Source organism: Macrobrachium nipponense, chromosome 1 (genome assembly GCF_015104395.2).
Source record: "Macrobrachium nipponense isolate FS-2020 chromosome 1, ASM1510439v2, whole genome shotgun sequence".
NCBI classification, from domain to species: Eukaryota; Metazoa; Arthropoda; class Malacostraca; order Decapoda; family Palaemonidae; genus Macrobrachium; species Macrobrachium nipponense.
In genome coordinates, this window is record NC_087200.1 from 29779371 (window position 1) to 29782753 (window position 3383).

The following is a 3383-nucleotide window of genomic DNA, read 5'->3' on the forward strand; positions in this document are numbered from 1 at the left end:
TATATATATATATATATATATATATATATATATATATCATATATATATATAATTTGCCGCCCCCCTTGGAAAATATGCTGCGGGTGCCCATGCAATAAAATGAGAAGTGTCTGAACCTTTCAGTCCTTCGGTGATACGAGATAATTTGTTTTATTTTTAGTGATTGTCTTCATACTGAACATCAGTAAAGATAATTTTGGGTCGTTGTTGACGACTAAAACTACAGCGTCGTGACAGATTGCAGTTTCTTCGCAGCGTTGAATCAGTGCACAGAACATACAGTGACTGACGATTTCAGTGCACCGAATGGCCACAGAAAAGGCGATGTGGAGGTCGAGAAAAAAGGTCGATGAAGGAGATACCCAAAGTCATATTGCCCTCGATTTGGGTCACAGATTATTCAGTTTTATTTCGACTTCGTGTACAATGTAAATACACCTATTTGATTAGCGCCTCAGTGGCGTGGTCGGCATGGTGTTGGCGTGCCACCTCGTAGGCCGCGAGTTCGATTATCGGGCATTCAATTTGATTCTCGGGCATTGCATTGAGGAGAGAGAGATGTGTATTTCTGGTTATAGAGGTTCACTCTTGACGTGGTTCGGATGTCACATAAAGTAGATGGTCCCGTTGCTGAATAACCACTGGTTCCATGCAACGTAAAAACACCATACAAACAAACCTATTTGATTTTTTGCGTATATAAATTAACTCTAATATTAGGTCATAATTATGAAACGTATAACATGAATAGCACAGTTTCAACTGCAACTACAGGCAGTGACAAAGAAAACACAGTTTTATGATGTAGTAAATAAAACAGAATATTTAGCAAAACTTTTTATATCTTGCAAATAAAAGAAATTATTGAAGAGCAGTTTCAAGAGCTAGTAAAAAAGGTAAAAACTATTTAAAAATACTTTAAAACTTAGTGAATAAACAGAACATTTAACAACGGTTGTAAGACCTATTAAACCTATTAAACGTTTAACACCATTCTCAATATCTTGTAACTAAAGAAAAAAAATCCTCAACATTGTTGAGATCTAGTAAATAAAACAGAACATTTAACGAGAATTTTAAAATCTAGTAAAATAAAACAGACCATTTAATAATAGTTTAAGATCTGACAATTAAAAATGAACATATAACAACAGTTTTAAGATTCAGGAAAGAAAACAGAAGAGACAACAAAGCTTTTAGATACAGTAAATAAAACAGAGCACTTAACAACAGTTTAAAGATCTGGCACATAAAGCAGAAAATTTATCAACAGTTTAAAGACCTGGCAAATAAAACGGAACATTTAACAACAGTTTAAGGCTCCGGCAAATAAAACAGAACATATGACAACGAGACTGCTAAAGTAAGAGACACTTTTTCATTCCTAAATTGCCAAAATTATAACGTCACTTACAAACAGAAACCGCTTTCCCTCGCAATTGGAAGCCACTTTCACTGACGTGAATGTTGAGTGATCATACGCTATTCGGGTAGGAAATTCGTGCTCCGCATTCGTGAAGGCGCTCATTACTGCAGAGAGAGAGAGAGAGAGAGAGAGAGGGGGGGGGGCGGGGTGGCTTGAGTTTCGTCTCTCATTTGCATAACGGTACTTGGGCAATATAAAGACTATATTAGTGTTACCTTTTTTTTTATTCATAGATAACGGAGAGATTAGTATACAGTCTTTTTTATGCACTATTCAGTAACTTACAGATTAATCCTTATCCACTTATATTTTACGGAAGTTCATGCTTTTCGCAACCGCCACCCCCCCCCCCCCCTCTCTCTCTGTGAGTATGAGTTATTATTGTTTTTACTTTCTATGAATTGTTTTGCCCACCCCCAGGTGTTGTGACAAAAGCATATTTGGTTATATTTTCTCTATAAAAATGACTCTCTCTCTCTCTCTCTCTCTCTCTCGCTCTCTCTCTCCTCTCTCTCTCTCTCTCTTCTCTCTCTGTGCAGTACGTAATGGATGTAAAATCATTCCTGTTTGCAAGATATATTCTCCTTTTCTTGAGTGCTGTAACAGATGGAGAGATTATTCCTACTTCCCCTAAAGATCTTTGCACAACCACAATATAATAATAATAATAATAATAATAATAAAATATGAATAATAATAATAATAATAATAATAATAATCATAATGTTCAAATGATTCCTTCCAGAATCGCTGTAACGAGAGGTCACAATTACGCCATCATTTTTTTTCGATAATAATTCTCTCTCCTCTCCTCTCTCCTCCCTCCTCTCTCTCTCTCTCTCCTCTCTCTCTCTCTCTCTCTCCACACTTCCAACAGAAATACACTGCTTAATCCTCATTGTGTCTTCGAACAAATGGTCTGTATCCATATCTCTCTCTCTCTCTCTCTCTCTCTCATGTCAGGCAGCCAGTGAAGTCAGTCAGTGATGGCAAGAGGGCTCTTTGACGCCGGTCGACCCTGAACTCGCAGGAGTAACGGTCGACCCGTTATCTGACTCGACCAGCGTCGGCGACGGCGGCGGTGGCGGCGGCGAGAGTGAGTGAAGGGAGGCAGCTGAGATAAACGAAATGCATTAGGTAAGTGAGAAGCCTTAGGTCCGTGCGAGCACGCGCGTGTGCACGCGTGAGTTCTGAGCACGGTCGGTAATTGGTTTCGATTGTGTGAGGAGGTAGCTACTTACTGTGCTGGACCACTTGCATTAAAGTTTTGCGTTCATTTGTATTATCATTTTTTTAGTGTATCATGACGTTGGGATTTTAAAACTGTCGTGTTTCTTAAGTTTCAAATGTGTTATTCATAACAAATACATTATTTGTGTGTTTTGTAGTCGTGTGTGTATGTGCGATATTAAACGAAACGTTTCCCAATTGCCTACGGGCTGCTCTATGAGCAAGAGCCCGTGCTTGCATAAGGCCAGCTGAATCTCAAACAACAGTTTCTCAATTGAACCTTCGCTAAACGAGAAGTCTTATTGCTTAGGGTTCAAGAATTTTGTGTTTTCCCGCTCTCTCTAAAATGCTTCAGCCATAAGTTTTGACGATTCCTCGAAGTTCATGAATTTTCGAAAACATTTGCTTTTGATAAAAATTACCGCAAAATGGGAATCAGTTTCACAATGGTGGGCTAATCATGATATTTTAGATTGAATATTAGAATAGTTGGTCAGTTTTAATAATCATTATCACAATTGCACACAGAATATACTTGGATAATGATAGTTTTATTGGAGAGGAAATATTTGGACGTTGATCATATTGCACCGGTAACGTACTTGGTATTGCAACAATAAAGCCTAAACTTCATGTCATCAAAATTTGTAGTAGTTTCCATCAATGTGGCATATCATTTGTTATTAAAAGCGACACTTCTAACTCGTTCATTGCAATATTCTTGGTA

The 3383-nt window shown here is 37.8% G+C and overlaps 1 long non-coding RNA gene across 1 annotated transcript in view; it reads left to right on the forward strand.

Annotated features, from left to right (window-relative positions):
• The window catches only part of LOC135219198 (uncharacterized), a 62845-nt gene extending 60338 nt beyond the window's left edge, over window positions 1–2507 (forward strand). Inside the window, exon 4 of the long non-coding RNA XR_010315389.1 lies at window positions 2390–2507. This is a non-coding gene — a long non-coding RNA (uncharacterized LOC135219198). The remainder of the gene's footprint in view (window positions 1–2389) is intronic.
• The last annotated feature ends 876 nt before the right edge of the window (window positions 2508–3383 follow it).